We start from the raw sequence: 20,134 nt of genomic DNA on the forward strand, positions 1-20,134 counted from the left end.
CAAGTTTAAAACATAAAATGTGTTCAAATGTTACTATTTTTGCTGAAATTTTGTATTAAAAATCCTCACCATTTCATTTTAAGAGTACAACAAGCATATGTGCAATGTATCTGAATTTTCAGGACAAAACCTCCTTACGCATGTCTAAATACAAATTTAGTTTAATTTAGAAGGCTACTTAAATTCTTATTCTGCAGTTAATACCAATCCACTATCTTAACATTTCATGGGAATTGTTCTTCACAGATTTGAAAAGTGGGAATGCTATTTTATATCTGAGATTATCTTTGTATTTTAGGTTTAATCAGAGTGAAGATTATCTGCTGATACCATGTAGTGTATAGAATACTACAGCTGTGGATTACAAGGTAAGGAAGGGTCATCTCATTCTCAATAGCTTTCACATTTCCTGTGTTTCCTTCAGTCAGGGTTACAAATAGTAACAAATTTTCAACCTGAATATAATTTTATTCAAATGCCAAGGTGAGATACTGTGGAATACTTTATTTTCACTGGAATTAATTTTCGCTGAAAAGGCTTTTAGGGCGTTTTGCTTGGAATTTATTTTCACTGATTTTTGATGAGATTAATGTGAAATATAGGAAAAAAAGTATATTCGCTGGATTTTATTTTCACGGCATCATCCCTTCAGCGGAAATAGCGAAAATAAATTTCAAGAGAAAATCAAATATTCTACAGTACTGTAAAATATGTTATACTCACTTGGGACTCAATTCCATACAAAACGCCCAAATTGTCTTTTCAGCAAAAATTAAGTCTAGGAAAAATAAAGTATTCTACAGTAGAAAAATTGACTGATTACTGCCTTTTGTGGCATGCTTACAATATTCTGAATCAGTCTCTGGATTTATGGTTTTTGTTCAAATATGCTATATTATGTTTATTTTTTTTTAAAAAAGGAAAAAAATTTGTAAATGTAATAAATAGCAAATGAAGTCATGACAAACACAGTAAAGTAGGTGGGATCTCAGGTACAATGGCAAGTTGCCAATTTGGTACTTTTCATAGATGCTCAGTCTGAGAAAAAAGTTGAATACAATTAGCAATGTAATTCTGTCTAGAAAATCTAAACACAGAATACAAAACAGAATAAATGTTTCCTGATTACATGAAGTCATACTGATTTGTTTGTCTTGTTTTTGATTAGCATTAAAGTTGTTCAAGTGCTCGCTGTGTGTGTACATTAAGAATTCCCTCCAGGCATTATCACTGCCTGGCAACTATCACTGGTGAAATAAAAAGCTGAAAACTCTCAGGAATCAGTACTTTGGTATAGATGTTGAGACTCTCCTGAACAGTGTAACAAGATAAACCACTACATGTGAAACATATATAAATTCAATTGCTCAGGAGTTCTTCAAAGTTGAGTTTGTGATGTTTTCTTGACTTTAGCTGTTTTCATCGGCTTCTCGACCGGCGTTCCACAGCAGCTTGCTCAGAGCCAATAGAAATACATTGTGAATTGATGCGCAATTTAGAATGTTCTCTGATGTAGCTCTGTCCCCAAGGATAACCAAATATTTAAATTTACCTGTACCAGTCACTGATTTAGTTGATACTATTATGTAATGTAGCCAACCCCCCCATAATTTGTTGCCATAGAAACTGATTTTAGCATTTTTTTATAGTGATCACAATCGTGAGAGGTTTTCTGCATATAATACAAAGTGTAGAATGTTACTTTAAAAATAAAATACAAAGTTTGATTGGCAGGGTAAGAATAATAGTTGGGGGGAAAGTTAGAAATCAAATTTTTTCTTTAGTTACTGTTTCAAAAGGAAGTACCAGGAACTTATTGTGTTAACATATTTGTGGACAATGGAGTCAAGTAGGGAGAGTTTTCAGCTACATGTGACCCATAGCCGTGATTTGGTTCAGTGATGTCATTCCACTGACTGACAGGGTTATAGCAAGAAAACTAAAAGTGCCCGACTAAAAAATTATAGCAGTCACTAATCTGTAGCTAAATACTCATAGTCTATATTTTGGTGATTATTTATGTTTATTTTCAATCAAAATTGGACAGGTTTGTAAAAATGTTGCATACTTGTTAACATCTAGGTTGCCTGTTTAAAATAACAGACAGACAGGATGCTGGCTAAAAGCTGCTGACTGATGTCTTTATGTTAGTCTGTATTCATTAGTCTAGATTATACACCCTATATTGCATATGGTGAAATACTTATAAAAATAAATTAGCTAATTTCAGGTGATACCAGTACTCCCTGCTCTGGTGAAATGACTTGGCATGTGACTGTGCATCTAGACATTTAACTGAGCATTTAGACTGGGCATTTAGGTATTTTACAGGGCATCTAGGTATCGGACTGGGCATCTAGGTATCGGACTGGACATCTAGGTATCAGACTGGGCATCTAGGTATCAGATTGGGCATCTAGGTATCAGACTGGGCATCTAGGTATCTGACTGGGTATCTCGGTATCTGACTGGGCATCTAGGTATCGGACTGGGCATCTAGGTATCAGACTGGGCATCTAGGTATCGGACTGGGCATCTAGGTTCAGACTGGGCATCTAGGTATCGGACTGGGCATCTAGGTATCGGACTGGGCATCTAGGTATCGGACTGGGCATCTAGGTTCAGACTGGGCATCGAGGTATCAGACTGGGCATCTAGGTATCAGACTGGGCATCTAGGTATCGGACTGGGCATCTAGGTATCGGACTGGGCATCTAGGTTCAGACTGGGCATCTAGGTATCTGACTGGGCATCTATCTATCAGACTGGGCATCTGAAGTACAGTTGAGGACATGGCTATAAATCTTCTGTGTGTGTCTCCAAGGTTTCCATGTTAAACATGATAGATCTATGTTTGAGATGCTCAGAAGAAGAAGATTTATGACTCACATAAATCGTAATTAAGGATATGTATACAAATACAGTATAAATTAGTATTAAGTAATTATTGGTGAATGAAGAAAATCTATAAAACTGGGGATTCTGATGAGATTTTAATAGCTTGCTCCAGACTTTTTTGTGCCAAGTTAAGGGTTCCACTTCCTTTGAAGTTTTCTAATTGAGGTAGTGAGACTGGTTGGGGCCATGGTGTTTGTTACACAGTGATGTTGATTGACAGAAAGTTGTAAATAGATTCTATACACAATACTGTAACAATATAAATAAACCCACCCACTTTCTATTGTGCTGTGGTCATTTGAGCGGAACTCACTGTGACCATGTGAAGTAGTAGAGCAAAATTAATCAGTTTCGGCTTTTGTCGTAAAAACCTACATACTGGTTCCATGGTTTATTGGTGTGTGTACATAAAACTGCTGCCTCAATGTGATTGGATGCTATCTCCTATGCACTGACCTGGACACTGCGGGGCTTTTGCCGTTTCGACCGGTTATATATCTGTTCACCTCTGCTACATTGTTGCAAGTTTGTGAATAGAACAAGACTGTTTGAACTGTATCTGTCAGGCAACTGTTTTGAGACTTTTTTTATTTTGTTGGTGTGCATTTCAGATCAACGTGATCCAGTATTCTACTAACTGTAGTTTGGGTAGGTTTTGTTTGTTTTGTGTAATTGATAGCATACTTGTGGACATTGCTTTGAGTGTTACCATTCCCTTGGCAAGTACAGTTTTCAATCAGCATACTTAACTGATTGGGTTTATGTAATATCATTATTTTATAATTCTATCTAGGACTTCGTCAAGGAGACCCAATCTGACCAGTCCCCAGTACTAATCTGGTAGGCAATCTGGCCAGTCCCCACAGCCAATTTGACTAGTCCAGACAGCCAGTTTGGCCAGTTCTGAGAGCCAGTATAAAATCGTCTTTTGTATGGCTGGTCAATTCCCTAATGTCTGTTTATAATAGCATACCTGCATGTAATGTTGATTTGTACACAGGTACTCTGAATGCTCAGTTAACTTATAGCTGTATACTATCAAGGGATGACTTCTATTCCACTAAGGGGTGGTTTCACTTAAGTGTAGGAGGGTTGGGAGTGTGTGTGTGTGTGTGTGTGGGTGGGGGGGGGGTAAGTCTGTCAACTGCTGAAATTCAATTTAAGCACTGTTCTGTTAGGTAGAGATTTTCCATTCAGTGTGGGAGGGGTCCCCCATAGAGTGCTGAGGAGATCCTTTCTGTAGCAGTGGGTCTTCCTTTGATGGTTGTTAGGTGGTTTGGTGGTGGCTTGCTGGACTGTGGGTTGAGAGTGGGGTTTAAGTCTGTTTCAACTTCTGAAATTCAATTTAAGGTAGAGATGCAGGTTTGTGGGCACTTTGGAAGTGAAATTTTTTTTTTTGCTTTTTATTATCCAAACAGTCTTGGCTATAGACTGTTAAAATTTTGTAGAATTGTGAATAGTGGAACATACTCAAAAAACGATTTTAAAATATAGATAACAGGTGCAAATGTTATCTCATTTGAATGCTTAGCGAGATTTAGCAAGGCTGTATATAAATAATAAAAAAGAAACATGGTGAAAAATACATGCACTGTATTTAACTTTTAACAAAACGATAATACATTTAAATTTGGAACTGTTACAGCCATTTTAATTATGAGCATTAGCAAACTTCTTACTGAGTGAATTGTTATGCAAATTAGCAATTATCTCAGCTTCTTTTTAGTGCACATTCCAGAATTTAAAAAAAAAATAGCTCCTAGACGCTTTGACCTTTTGTTTTGAAATTTTCACAAATGATTGACAATGTATTTATCTTCAAAACGCTGTTGGGGCATTGTTTTTGGTTGAACAGTGTTACAACAATCGTACAGACAACTAGCCTGGGTGTTAATTTATGCATAAACTTGAAGTAGTGAAATTTTAGCTGCTGCCCTGCAAAATTGACAACTGGTAAACAGTTTTCAAGATGGCACTTTCTTCATCGTAAACAGATGTACCCATAAACCAATTTTGACAGGAAACAGAAGCATGGTTTAGAAGCTAACTTTTTTTAAATCATTTTTGACCAAAAAAGCACATTTTGTGCATATTTCAAACTACAGTGTCCATAAAAAAAATAATCAAAAAATGTCAAAATTCATACAATAAGCTTTCCGAAAATATATAGTTTTTTGGACAAAGGAGGTCATCTTGGTTTCCTAATTAACTAATTAAAATACCTGTCAGGTAAACTGCATCTCTACCTTAATGATCATATAACCTTGTATGTGTATTAGAATTTCAGTTGATGATATTAGATTCATTGTTGATTATTTCTGAGTAGACTGAATATAAAACCTGCCTTAAAAGTATAGGTCTATTGAATTTTCATAAACAGGAAAGCAGCACTTAGAGGGCAGTATATTGTTATAACTATTCTATGTTTTTTTAATTTTTATGTTGATTTGTTTCTCATTTTCTGACTGACAGACTGGTGTCTTGGTCAATTTTATTCAAACTTTGTTTGGGCATCACACATGATTTTGATGCAGGTCACTTTCCTTTATTTGATTAAAAATGACTGTCAGGTGGCCGTGTTGGTTTTTGCCTTTTCTCAGATATACTTTGATTTTGTTCAAAAAAATTGTCTTTATTCAGTGGGTATCATGTTATTATGCTGCATACTTTCCCTCCATCTGATTATATTATGGATTTTTCATTGTTTATAATTTACATAGTCCCTACAATTTGGACAGGGACTATGTCATCGTAGTTTATAATTCACATAGTCCCTACAATCTGGACAGGGACTATGTCATCGTAGTTTATAATTCACATAGTCCCTACAATCTGGACAGGGACTATGTCATTATGATTTTTGTGAGAATAAATCTTGACAAAAATATTCCAGTTTTAGTTTTTTTAACCCTCTGAGTATACCTACCACCCCTATGAATAATGGTGGAGTCTATAAAAGTCAGAATAGTGACTGGTCACTTATTGGTCTACATTGATTTGAGCACTTAAAGTTCGGATAATTACGGTGGAGATTACCAACCTTAGTACAGTCAGACACCTTTGTGAATAAGTCCCCCTCCTTTCTGTGAATGACAAGTTTGGTTTAGTAGCTTAAAAGCTTCTGGTTTCCTTAATGATCATTAAAGTACAGCAGTTCATACAACCTACTGGATCCTACCGGTTGGCAGTTAGTGGACTGTGTCTCCTATTGACCGGACGTTTAACAATTCTTGAAAATCACTGAGTATGTATTGAAAACATATTTTAAGAGTTTGGGGATCGGAATAATTTGTGGGAAATTAAGCTAAATGGAATTTTTCCCTCTTTTCCCTCTCCAGTTTATTATCGAACAGTTTTTTGCTCTCCCTTCACTTTATACATTCTTAGTGTTAAATGTATGCTGCAAAGATTACTGGGTCACCCCAACTGAGTCAGTGAGTGCTTTGATTCTCTCCCAAATATTCTGATAGTTTTTAGTTGTGCATGTTTCCAGCATTCTTTTTATCCTATTTTCATAATTCCATGATTATACACAAACTGTTTCTTTGTTTACCTGTTACTGGTCGGAAATTCCTTGTAGAAGATTTCAAATCTGTCCATGATTTCATGTTAGAGTGTCCTAGCTAATCATGCATAATTAAAGAAGAGTATGATATCAGTTTATTATACTGTTGCATGATGGTTTATTGCTCATTGCAGTACAAGCATTTTGTTTTAAAACATTGAGATATTTCTCCATATTCTTGTCTACATGCAGGTAAAATAATTCATACTTCTATGATTTAGCACACTGTACAATAAATGCAATTTTTGGAGATGTGCTTCTATGCCTTTACATTTGGGATGTGCTTCAATTTGAAATGCACTTCCATTAGAGATTTACTTTTCATCAAGCAATTACTGAAATGTTCACTAACTCACTGTAACATTAACCGATTTTCTGTTCTTGGCTACTAGTGTATAACTTAGTCTCACTGGAGAGATTAATCATGGTGTTGCCTTGCAAGTAACAACACTTTCTCTCTTAGCCTTACTAGTGTATTTGAAAACCTAAACAACCAAACATTAACAAACATGTTTTCAATCACTTAGACCCACCCACACCCTCCTTCCCAATGGAGGGGTAACTATAATGCATCATTTAGGGGTGGGGCAGTAAGCATTGTTCAAGTTTCATGGGGAGGGAGGGAGGGGGGGCAATATAAAGCATGCGGATGTGAGCATTGTCCCGGCAGTAAATCACATAGTGATAATATTCACAAAGTTAAGGATGCTTGTTACAATGGGGACTATTTTATCGCATTCATTTCAAAAATTTATCACCTATTCAAACTATTTTGAATAATTTCTAAATTTGTTGTAGAATTTGTGTGTGAAATGAATTTAATCTGACTAAGTAGATAATAATAAATCACATGCCATTAAATAAAAGATGTCTTGCCATTTGCTGTTTTTCAATATCATGAATTGACCTTTGTGTCTAAATCTTAATTATCTAACAATTTTGAAACAAAATAACAGGATAATATTGAAATGAAAAGTTGATAGATGATGAGTTTCTGAAAACGTTTTGTAGATTTTTTGGGTGAAATATATTCGAGTAGCATCCAGTGCATCTGCTGTTTGTACATAACATAATTAATAATGGCGGCTTATCTTGACAAATAGCACATGGGAGTGCCTGACAGGAAGCTCACTGATTACCCACCCAGATTTAGAATTTTAAGTGAATTTAATCTGACTAAGTAGATAATAATAAATCATGTGCCATTAAATAAGAGACATCTTGCCATTTGCTGTTTTTCAATATCATGAATTGACCTTTGTGTCCATGCTTTAAGGATGCACTTCCGAATATTATTTTCTGTATGAAGATATTTTGTACGGGAAATTAATTTCTTAGCATATTTATGTAAAATAAAATAGCTTTAGGTGTGTATGAGTGTGTACAGTCAAATCTATGATAGTTATAACCTGTGTATAAAGACCATCTGTCTTATGTGACCACTTTTAGGCAGTTCCAAAGCATAATGTGTTATAACCTGTGTATAAAGACCACCTGTCCATAGTGACCACTATTAGGCAGTTCCCAGACATAATGTGTTAGAAACCTGTGTATAAAGACTACCTGTCTTGTGTGACCACTTTTAGGCAGTTCCCAGACATAATGTGTTAGAAACCTGTGTATAAAGACTACCTGTCTTGTGTGACCACTTTTAGGCAGTCCTGAGGTGGCATAATGTGTTAGAAACCTGTGTATAAAGACCACCTGTCTTATGTGACCACTTTTAGGCAGTCCCAAGACATAATGTGTTAGTAACCTGTATATAAAGACCACCTGTCTTATGTAACCACTTTTAGGCAGTCCCAAGGTGGCATAATGTGTTAGTAACATGTGTATAAAGACCACTTGTCTTATGTGACCACTTTTAGGCAGTCCCAAGGCATAATGTGTTAGTAACCTGTGTATAAAGACCACCTGTCTTATGTGACCACTTTTAGGCAGTCCCAAGGCATAATGTGTTAGTAACCTGTGTATAAAGACCACCTCTGTCTATTGTGACCACTTTTAGGCAGTCCCAGGCATAATGTGTTAGTAACCTGTGTATAAAGACCACCCGTCTTATGTGACCATCTTTTCAGCAATATTTTGCAGATTCTCCTTTGTTTAGAGATCAAAATAATGTATTTATTTTTAACTTTTAGTACATACATGTAGTTGTTTTATTTGAAAAATGGATTAGGTAATCTGTTTTTAGTTGTTACAAAATGCATCCAGTAGTTAAGGCATTGATATCATTTTAGAGTGGTTTTTCAGTAGAGGCATATGAAAGCTGTAATTTTTGTAATCATATTTTGTAATCTATTTAAAACTGTTACAAGAATAACATGTCTGTTACTTGTCTAATTAGTACCTGTGCTAATTGCTTTCAATACAAACAAAAATTAACCTTCCAGCTGTCAAGATTCTAATGAGATATGACCTTTACATCTTTAGTTGACCTTGTGTTAAGTTATTTACAAAGGTCAATTATTTTTGTTCAGTATCCAGACAGGATTAATATGATGACCTTAGACAAAACATGAAGTATTACCATATTACAAACACTTAGGAGTGTTCTCAAATTGTCAAAGTTTGCCAGAAAACGCAAGGAATTTTATGTAGGACCATATTCCTCTTCCCCTGTAAACCAAAGTAGGATACTTTCGACGTACTGAAAACATAAAAACAACCTAATTTTTTTCAACTACGAAAATTTAATTTTTTTAGGCGAAATAGCCCATCGACCTCCCCAAATAAAAAACTTTGGCGAACTTTGACAATTTGAGATCACCCCTTATATGATTATTTACGGGTCTTATATGTGTAACATCTTTTTTTTTTCTAGAATTCTAAAAAATTGATTTGAAGTTTTGTTGCTGTCATCCTTTGTTTTAAGAGATCAAGAAACTTAAGGTAAGCTTAGATGTCAACTTTAAAACATGACTTCTATATCACTAGAAATTTGTTTCAGGGCAGTGTGGTTTGACTTGTCATAAATAATCTATCAACATCTCTCAATGGATTTTGTTAGCAAAATATGTAATTGAGAAAGGAAAGCAAAAACATAGAAAATCTTTTCAATTTATGACGTAAATGTGACTAATTCCTCTTCAGATTTCTAGTAAATTTTGGGGAGAAAATCTCAGTTTATTGCATCTACTACTTCCAGAGAGAGGAAATGACCCATTAAGACATTACATGAAAGGAAGTATTTCAACTGTGTTTCCTACCTACCGGTAATTGCTAAAACTATTTTCCCTGAAATGTGTTGTTACACTTGGCAATTAATGGCTACCATTAAACTTGACTTTTACCATTTGCCTTTATCTTATGCTGCTGCTCACAAAATATAAAAAAAATTGGAATAGTCACTGAACTACTTTTAGCACAAAAATTATCTTGAAACATATCCATGAAAAATTTAGATTTTTTTGGCCAATTGCTCTTGGCTTATATGGTAAAAAGGTTGCGTCATATCTCAAACTTTTGTTTGGATGTTCCTGGTGAATAAAAATGGTAGATATTCGATAAATATTTATGGTTGTTTGAATTGTTGGAAAATTCTCATGAATACTATTTATTTTTAATGAAAATAGTCAATGACTGGTGTCTAAATTATAATTATCTAACAATTTTGAAAAAAAATAACAAGATAATATTAAAATGAAAAGTTGATAGATTATGAGTTTCCGAAAACTCTTTATATAGAATGTACCATAGTTAATTTTAGTTGGCTGTTATCCCTGTGCAGGAAACACAGCAAAATGACCTTTTATGTCAACTTTGATGAGTCTGCATTCTCCCTTTTAAGAAGGCGTCTCTTGACAGCAATACTTAAATTAGTAGAGGAAACCTGTTTCTACTCAGAGGATTGTCGCCGGGATGCACATATTAATAGGAGTTGTGTGAAAGGAAGTGATGTTACCATGGTTTTTATGGTTTCCTTGTGTTGATTACAAGTTCTTTTCATCTTGTACCTTGTCATGGTCTGTTAACATTTCTTTCAAAAGATCCCACACATTTCTTCTACATATAGTTTTTTGCTAATACACCAATTTGTGTTGTAAATGGTTTGTTGTGTAGTATAAATGACTACTCATGTGGTATAAATGACTACTCATGTGGTACAAATGACCAGTTATGTGGTATAAATGACTATACTTATGTGGTATAAATAAAAAGTTGTGTGGTATAAATGACTAGCTGTGCAGTGTATATGACTGGTTGTGTGGTATAAATGACTAGTTGTGTGGTATAAATAACTAGTTGTGTGGTATAAATGACTAGTGTGGTATAAGTGACTAGTTGTGTGGTATAAATGACTAGTTGTGTGGTATAATTGACTAGTTGTGTGGTAGAAATCATTGAGCATAAGCACCACCTTTGTTATTTCCAAAAAACTAGGAAAAAGCCTGAAAAAATGGAAACTATCAACAAATTTGCACAAATGTGCATGTTATTGGGTCCTTGTGTGCGTAACTTTTGAGTTCCACATGTCTGCATGTCATTGGGTCCCTTATGTGTGCAGGACATGGTGTTCTTTTAAACATTCATTGCCTTGAAGCACTATAAAATGTTGTTTTATGTTTCTGTACTTGATCACTTTGTGATTGTTGACCTTTAAACCCGACATTTTGTTAATATGTGTAAATGTCCATAGCGCAGAACTCTCATCATTGAGCGGCATATCTATTGATCGTTGGTAGTACCAGTATTAAGGAAAGCGTAGTCAAGGAGAAAAAAGCTGGCCCCATTCAGATAGTGTTAAAATGACAAGTTTGCATAGACGTGTCTCCGTGACGATTCACGCTTCATGACACGATACTGAAACCCCACTGGGAGAGTGCATTTGTCAAGCACCTACATCATACACCCATTTCTCTGACCATTGAGCGGAACAAAAAAAACCCACACAATGCGCCATCAGATAAAACGAACATGTAGGACAAATATTATGAATTGAAGTAAAGTTTGCTTGGATGGTTAGCTTTGTTGCACGGTGTGTGTCATTCACATTGTATACAATCTTCCATTAAGTTTAAAACTTTCCGGTTATTTCAGTATACCTAGTATATGTAAGTAACTTAGACTATTATCTTTCCAGTTTTCATGACGTATGAGAACAAGTTAGAATTTTGCACCGAATATTGAGTGTACAAGTGCATAACAGTGTTTACAGAGCGTATCTCTTTGTAAAGATTTGCATAGGAGTATTTGTTTTCACTTGGCTCACTATACCACCAGTAATATTGTGCTTGTCTGCTTTAATCTCTGTTTTTCAACATTTTGAGCACCGAAAAACCTTTGTCACCTTTCAAAAAATAAAAATCAATAATTTTTTAATAATTTTGATCAAAATCTGTCGCCAACAGTTAATTATCTCCATCTGGTTCAAAAGTATCAAAAAAGTAACTGAAAAATACTTAAAAAAGACAAAATGTTGTAGTAACATTTTAGGGGGGAATTTTCAGCTTTTGAAGTTTTATATTAAAGTTAAAATAAAGTAGGATGTATAAAAGTGTATACATGCGATTCTGCTTTATCACTTGTATTCATTTGTGTTGTATTGTATTGCATTACTTTCCAATATCTGTCTATATCTTGCGTATTTGGTTACAATTGAAAACAATGCATAAAGACATGATTACTACTGTAAAATCTGTATTAGAAGCTGCAGCTTCTATTAAAATGCGGGATGCGGCTTCTATTAGGGCATGTACACATATGAGAAAAGGTCTCAATTGTTCTAAAAGCATGGGTGCGACTTCTATTAGAAATGTGGCTTCTAATACAGATTTTATGGTAGAAAAAAACGTGCTTAGGAATTAGAACAGAAATTATACCATTGCCTTATACTCTATTAGAAGCCCATCTCCAATATGTTATATTTTGATCATAGAGCAGCCTTCTGTAAAATCATGTATTGTCACTGTCATTAAATTCAACCAATTTAATGCTTTGAGCAATTTCACACTGGGTTTTAAGTTAACTAACTTGACAGGGAAACAATGAGGTTTATTGTTATTCTACATGTTGACATGGATTTAATTTAGCAGACTTTACTTATCAGTGAAAATACCAAAATTAAAAACCAGCGAATAATCAATACATTTACAGTATATCATTTATATTGAGCACAAACTCTTCTATAATAGAGCAAATACAATAGCAAATTCAGCCTTCATACATTCCAAGTACAGTACAGTTTACTGATCAGATCTGAGTCTGTAAGGTTAGCTCTAATTTGCATAACACCTTGAATGCATGTACTTTTGTATGTAGCTCTTCTAGAAGTACAGTACATGTACATTTCCAGATAGATCATTAGATTGTCTTGATTACAGTGTAACTAATTACAAGAAGACTAGACCTATCACACACACACACACACACACACAAATAATACTAATGCTTTAGTTAATTAGACAGTTCATATGTTTTCATTCTGACTCAATGTCCAAGGTTGTTTACTTTAGGCATAACTGTAAACAGTTAATCTGATGATTGGTAGGATTATTGTCATGTCCAGATTAGCCTCATTAGCATATATAATTAAATCTACCTGAATGAATCTTTATACAAGAAGATAGAGTAGTTAGATAAACAGTAAAGAAATAGAGGTTTAGGGATATCATACAATGCTTCTGTTAAAATAAATGTATACCTAAATGAAAACAGATTAAATTGGTACAGTATTTGTAGTCTAGAGTATAAGGCTTTGTAAAAAAAATCCTGTTTTTTTGTAAATTTTTTTTTTTTAAATGTGATGATGAGGCGATTTTTTTTTTTAGTTAAAACATGGCCCGCTCAATTTTCACGGATTTCATCAATTCGTCAATAGAGGGCGCTGTGCAGTAGTGAAAGTAGTGAATAAAAAAAATTAGTCCACACTTTTTCATGGTGGTGTGCATGCTGACCAGAAACATAACTGTGTAGGCCTAATACCAACTTATAACTGAAGTTTAGATTGTTTTATATTTTAGAATAAAGTTATGAAATCAAGTGTAAATACCTTATTCCTACATATCACATACTACTCATCAAAAATCCTTAAAAAATAAACTTCATATAAAACAGCCAAAGTGTCTTTCCAGCGAAAATTAATTCCAGCTAAAATAAAGTATTTCACAGTATTTCACTAGCTTAATAAATGACAAATACAATTAAAATTTTGTTTACTTATCTGGTAGTCATGGCGAGCAACTCAGTCCACAGGTTCAGAGTTGCTATGATTGATTGATTCTTTGGAGTAAATTGTTCAAAAATGTTCTGAATTGTAATGTAAACATTTGTTTTGATTGGCAGTTGATATCAGTGTTTATAGTACTCTTATCTATAGCATAGTGTGGTTGAAGGATGTTGTATACTATAATCAGTGTTAGCTTATATTTGTAGTGTTTGTTTAACAAACTGAATTCAGATAGCCGCACCTGTATGTGTAAGTGATTTCTCTTGGGATATTTACAACAGTACTGTAAAATCTGTATTAAAAGCCGTGGCTTCTATTAAAATGGTACAATGCAACAGAGGGGATGTGGCTTCTATAAGGGCATGTAAAATTAATTCTAGCTAAAATAAAATATTTCACAGTCTATAGAACTGCTTGATGTAGGATGTATGGCAAAGCAGATATCTATAATATGGTAGATGTTGCACTTATTACAGTACACATATTATGTGTCAAATGCTTCAAACATAATTTGCTTCAGCTGTACAACATAATTCTAAATCTGATAATACTACACAGTCATTCAGAGCCGTTATCATTTATGAAGAAGACATTCAATACTGTAAAAGGATTAATTATTCACTGGGTTTTAATTTTGCTTATTTCGCTGACTGGAAAATGCGCTAAATTAAAACCCAGTGAATATGTAAAATTCAGCACAGAACACATTATCTAAATGATAAAACCGTGAATTTAAAACCAAAAAAAATAAATTGTAGAAGTGAAATTAAAATTGTGTATCATCGACTTTGATAAAGCTTTCATGTCATGGATGCCCTCAGTGTATAATATTGCAAACATTAAAAGCACCTGAAATTAAAAAGATTCCTGTCATGTGTAGAAGTGAACTTTTAGATTAAAAATCAATTGGATGTTATTCCTGGTACATCATTTGTTACGAGAATGAAATATTTCTCTTAAAACATGAAAAATAAAACAGAATACAAATGTGATTGGGTTAAATTAGAGCTGTAGAGAAGACTGGCAGAATACATTTCATAATAAAACCTGCAAAACTCTCTGTGATCGTTTTCACCTTTTGAAATGCACTCATTGCTTCTTTAAAATTCATGCAGCAAACAAAACAAAACTTTGTGATCACCTGAAATTTTAGAAGCCAATGTAGAATTGTCTAAATAATAAATTAAGTGGTCGATTTTTTAAAGGGGGCATAATTTATGTGTTTTTTCTTGAAAACTAAATGTGGTATAACACCCTTGTAACAATTTCCAAACAGTTCAACTGTGTTAGCAACTTTCTCTCTGAGTTAAGGAGCCTTGGTTTTATTCTTGATGTAGATAGAGGGCAGTAGTTACAGTTGATTGGGTTCAGTCTTACACTGATAAGGAATACCATACTGTCTATGTACACATGTGATATTCATTAATCATGGCCTGACACTCCAGTGGTGTCAACATTCCTTGGCAAATCAACATCTTCTTACTCTGACCTCCATCTATATAATTCAGACTTTCATCAAATAAGTTTTTTGCTGAACTCTGTGCTGTCCTACCAGGTTAGTTGTTATATGTTTGGTATGTTTGTGAAGTTAATAGTGACGGTAGAGGGTTTGTTGATAGTGTTAATTCAGTAATGGTTATGATGGTTCTCCTTGGAGAGTAATTGCTTTGTACAGAATACACTGCTTTCAAATAATCATTTATAATTCTTAAACTGACTTTCCCCAAACAAGGATACCAGTATTGATACTGGGCTTGTTGAACTCCTGGTAACTCCAACGAGGCAGGCCATGCTGAGCGAGCTGTGTTGTCAGTGTGGTGAGTGTTTGTTTGTAGGGAAGGCTTGTTATAAATTTACTTAATGGGAAACACTGATATGGATCATGGCTGGCTTCTTATGTAACACAGATGTAAATGACCTTGGTGACCTTTAGTGATGCAGGGGTAGGAGAATTAAGTTTATAGTCATGGTTTATTATCGTCAACAATCCACAAACAGTGAGAACTTCTTTATCGCAACATTATACTTTGTGTAGCGTATGTTGATATCTAGGAAATTAAATTTTTAGAAATCTTTTAACGTGATTGAGTGGAATAGCCTTACTGATGGAACCCACATGGGGAGGACATTTTGTGGTACAGAGATCAACAGTTATTTTACATTCTCAGTTCTATCAAGTTTTGCTTGTCACTTCATTTAAAAAATATATGTGTCCTTGTTTATGTGCTGCCATAATTGAAATACAGTTGTTTTCTTTTTGGATAATAGTAGTAAGTTTGGTTACATTGAATATGCTGAATGATGAAAAAAATCATATGACTTTGACTTGAAAAATGTTCTAACTGACGTGACCAGTCAAAAATGTCTCAACTAATTCACCAATAAAAAATCCCCTAATGTTGACCAGTTCTAACTGACTTCATTAGTAAAAATACCCTAACTGGCTTAACCAGTTAAAAAAATAATAGTCAGAAATACTCATCAGATTGACCAGTGAAAAATTACTTTTAAGCTTGTGAATCATAAGCCATGACCGTGAACAGCTAAATATAAAATAAATAATATCCGCAACAAGCTAATTCACAAAAAAAATAATTGTAATAATAATAATTGTATTTGTTGTGTTAGGATAATGAAATCTTCTTCATAGTGATTTGTTTCATTTTTGATAAGTCACGCCTTTTAAAAAAAATAGTTTGTTCTTTGCAGCCAATAAGGTAGTTGTCTTTCATCTGGTTATCTGGTTACTATGGACACCATATAACCAATGAACTTCAACTAAGAGGATATATTGACTTATATGAAGAGTTAATGACTGACATGTGACTTTGATTTGTTCAGCAAGCCAGTATGTATCCCTACTTTCCAATTACAAACACATGGCTGGATTCGACCATTATCTCCAGGGGTGGCTTCTGGAATGTTATAAATGAGTAAATACTCCACTGATATCTAAATCTACTCTCTAATCCAAAGTAAATCCCCAAAATCTGTTTTGTTAGCTACAGATATGGAACTGTTTTTATCCATATAGAAGTGTGGTAAAACTTGTCTAAACTGAAAACCAAAGGAAATATTTAGTGTGTATATAGAAGTTCTGTAAAACCATTTATTTTCACTTGTATTTAATTTCACTATTTTAATGTTTTGAGCAGTTTCAAATTCATAAACTTGGCTGGAAATATTGAGTTCTATTGTTATTTTACATGTTTATGTGGATTCATTTTAGCAAATTTTAACTTATCGAAAATAGCGAAATAAAAAACCATTGGAAAATCAATGCACTCACAGTATCCTATTTCATCTATTATATGCACATTTTTAGTAGAACCAAAGCAAAACGAAATATTGCATTTATTGCATTTTACATCATTATTTTGACTATTATAGACATTACTGTTATTTACATGACATGTGCTACTCAAGCAAATCTGGTTTTTGGTTTATACAATGTAGAGTTCTTTAATATAGCAAGGAGAAGGTAAAAGAAGAGATGTTTTACACATAATTTAGTTTTAGGAGTTTTGTACTGTAGTGTTTCAGACATGGATATAGTCAACCTGATCGTTATAATCATTACTTTTGTTTGTATTCCATGTTTATCTATTTGATTTTATGTGGCCAAATCTTCACACATATCCAATCTATATTTGTAATTGTGGCATACAATCACTGCAGTAATATTCATTTTCATATCCATTCAATTTGGAACAATGATAGTGACTGCTGATGCTGAGGAAAAATGAACTTGAGCAAGAACTTGATGAGAGATGTTTACGACTTGAAAGGAAATAATCTCAATTGTACATCATATACATGTTTCTTTAACCTTTTCACCACCAGAGTTTCTCATCCAATTTGTTTTGTACTTTTTATCTTATATTCTTCAATATTTCTGTAAGGAAACTCTAACTTTGGTGCCCACAGACAAAATTTGGTTAAATTTTCAGTTTTTACGATAAAAAAATGTGGCTATATTTTTTTCCAATTTTTTGAAGTAAAGTTCAGACTATAAATGGGACTATTTCATGAATTTATAATGAAAATAAGAAACTGGAGGTGAAAAGAGTAACTTCACCATACTGTGGTATGAGACTAAGTACATTCGCTCTCACAATGCAACAGAACACTGACAACTATTCAATTCAATATTAATGGTACTGCCTAATATGGATTTTCTCCCAAAAAATCTGGTATTGTGTGCTGTGTTTTGACTGTATAGTCGTGGTATTTGAAATTCTCCAAATGGGAGTCTGGGTGTAAGCTATCTGTATGCTCAATTGTTCAAGCTTTCTCATGCATGATTGTGTTGTTTTTACGGAATGTTAAGTTAGTAAAAAACCCACCAACATTGATTATACTGCCAAATCCGTGTGTTGAGAAATCCTATTCCCAGTGAGTTGTGTGTCTTTGTTGGTTTTGTTTTCTTAGTACAATGTCTACTTGTGCATTTATTGGAGCATGTCAAAACATTCTTGGGTCAGCTGAATACTGAATGGAAGAGTACGCAGCATGGAATAAGCCGCTTTGGTTTCATCACATTGGTCATCATAATGTATCTTTCACCCAAAAAGGTCTCGGCACAACTTTACCTCTTATAAAATATAAATTTTTGTGTAATCCTACAATTTAGATCAAGTATAGACTTGGTTTTTTAGGACCCATGTCGTGTCCCCATCAGCTGACTTTCAGCCAATCAGTGACGTAACAAAGCATATTTGACACAAATTAAAATGTTGTTGTATCAACCCAAAATCTTAATTAATTGGATGAATATTGTAAAATAATTGCCTTTATCACATGACCATGCTGATATCATTCAAGGCAGTGATGTTTTTGTATAAAATATCAGTCAGTGTTATTTTGCACTAAACATGGTGTTATGCACAATAAACCTCATCAGTATGCTTGAATCAGTCACTGGTAGCATGGTGGTTGTCGCATCAGACTCATGATCGGTAGACCCAAGTTCAAATCCTACCTTAGGCTGAACACTAAAAAGAGTCAACCCCTACCCTGGGTGAGTGTGCCACAGACTAAATGGGAAGGCCAATTCCATGGCCACTGGCCGAGATTCATTCACTAACGAATGCTACTTTTGGGGAACCTTGGTTAAGGTCAGCAAGTGCTTGTGTTCACCAGGATAGCGCATTAAATTGCCATTTGATAGAGTGATGGCCACACAGCCCTGTCATGTGGTCTCAAACATGAATATGACTTCTGTGGCAAAATTGCACTATGTGTCAGCACTAGCACTTGCAATTTGTTCATACAAAGAATAAAGTCGGGAGAGACATCAGTGACATTCAATGTCCAGAACTGTCGCCTAGCATAGAAACATTTAAAAAAAAGTATGCTCGAAGAGTATGCAGAGAAAAGCAAATGATACAATGGTACCATTTATTACTGCATAAAAAGAATTTATTACTTGATTCCTAATAACAATTATTCAAATAGTGCAAAATAATGACGACTTAAAAGTTTATTTTGAAAAAAATAGCACTATAAAGGTAATATTTCTGCTGTAATACTTTCAACTGTTCACCTTTTCACTAACAGTTTCCGCTTTTCATCACAAATTCTCAAAATAGTCCCAGTTATAGTCTATAGTGTAAAGTTTATTTTCACTTTTCTTGAAACCCAAACATGTCTTCTCTGGTCTACCTGTTTATAGTCTGCACTTTCCTTCAAGATATTGGGACAAATATAGCCAAATTTTTTGAGTAAAAACTATAGATTGACTCAGATTTTGTCTGTTGGCTCTAAAATTAGGGTTTATTTCCAGAAATATTGAAGAATTTAACAAAAAAGTGTTAAAAATTTGAGTGAGAAAGTCTAGATAAATAATGGATAGTGTCAGTAGTTAACTACTGCAAAAATCACATTAAAATGGTAAATTGAGAGAAATTCATCTTTGATAACCCAGATTTAGCTGAATTTAACAAACATATACAGTTTTTGTTGGCAGTTACTGAAAATTAACGAGAACTTTTGACAAAAAAAACCTGCATACTTTATTACCTGTATGTCTTTATGTTCGCAGTTAAACAAATTTTTATTTGAGTTGTAAAATTTTACTCTTTTTAGCAAAAAAACAGATCACTGAAGCGGAATAAAAGCAGTCTGTTGAATTTTTCCAAGGCTGGAACAATTCCTGTGGTAGCCACTACCTTTAACTTCTCTCACCAAATGAAGTTCATTTCATTTAAATGTAGTTGTACAAATGTGGATGTTAGTTGCCACCTATTTGTAGTCATTGGCTCAACTTAGTCTTGTTAGAAAAGTAATATTGGTAAACTTAGTATTGCCTGCATTGATATACTACACAAATATAAGGTTTCAATGGCAGAGGGTAAATATCATTGATTGATGTTAATAGTATTTGAAAGCTTTCTTAAGACGAGTTTGACACACAGACTGAAATCTGACTCAGGTACAATGTATATTGAGTTTGACACACAGACTGAAATCTGACTCAGGTATGTTGAGTTTGACACACAGAC

The 20,134-nt window shown here is 34.0% G+C and overlaps 1 protein-coding gene across 2 annotated transcripts in view; it reads left to right on the top strand.

Annotated features, from left to right (window-relative positions):
• LOC100370092 (cell adhesion molecule-related/down-regulated by oncogenes-like) overlaps positions 1 to 20,134 on the top strand; it is a 196,171-nt gene that overhangs the window by 86,179 nt on the left and 89,858 nt on the right. The window contains exons 4-5 of one of the 2 annotated variants that reach the window (XM_085499096.1): positions 299 to 368; positions 9,288 to 9,355. The gene's annotated coding sequence lies outside the window, so the exon portion shown is untranslated. Of the gene's footprint in view, positions 1 to 298; positions 369 to 9,287; positions 9,356 to 14,975; positions 15,187 to 20,134 lie in introns of those variants that run through there. The other variant, XM_085499095.1, reaches the window with a different exon arrangement.

The sequence above is a fragment of the Saccoglossus kowalevskii genome, chromosome 5, assembly GCF_978046115.1.
Source record: "Saccoglossus kowalevskii chromosome 5, keSacKowa6.1, whole genome shotgun sequence".
Classification (NCBI taxonomy): Eukaryota; Metazoa; Hemichordata; class Enteropneusta; family Harrimaniidae; genus Saccoglossus; species Saccoglossus kowalevskii.